The following is a 252-nucleotide window of genomic DNA, read 5'->3' on the forward strand; positions in this document are numbered from 1 at the left end:
GTACCGGCACCGAAATTCAGGTACCGATACCGGTACCGTACCGGTTAAAATGTGAACGGTACCCAACCCTAGTTAAGACTATTCACTGATGAGTCTCGGTTATGTGAGCACTAAACAGCGCTGTAAGATCCAGTGAGAAGCACTTGAATTCAGCGAAGAACACAAATGACTCAGTGATTTAAACTAGGGGTGCTCCGATTGATCGGCTACCGATCACTATCGGCCGATAATCGCTTTGGGATGATTGATCGG

The 252-nt window shown here is 47.2% G+C and overlaps 1 protein-coding gene across 1 annotated transcript in view; it reads left to right on the plus strand.

The window, feature by feature from the left end:
* smad3a (SMAD family member 3a) overlaps nt 1-252 on the plus strand; it is a 47,936-nt gene that overhangs the window by 11,289 nt on the left and 36,395 nt on the right. The gene's annotated exons all lie outside the window — the stretch shown is intronic.

This window comes from Sinocyclocheilus anshuiensis, unplaced genomic scaffold, assembly GCF_001515605.1.
Source record: "Sinocyclocheilus anshuiensis isolate Anshui unplaced genomic scaffold, SAMN03320099.WGS_v1.1 scaffold2129, whole genome shotgun sequence".
In the NCBI taxonomy this organism is placed as follows: Eukaryota; Metazoa; Chordata; class Actinopteri; order Cypriniformes; family Cyprinidae; genus Sinocyclocheilus; species Sinocyclocheilus anshuiensis.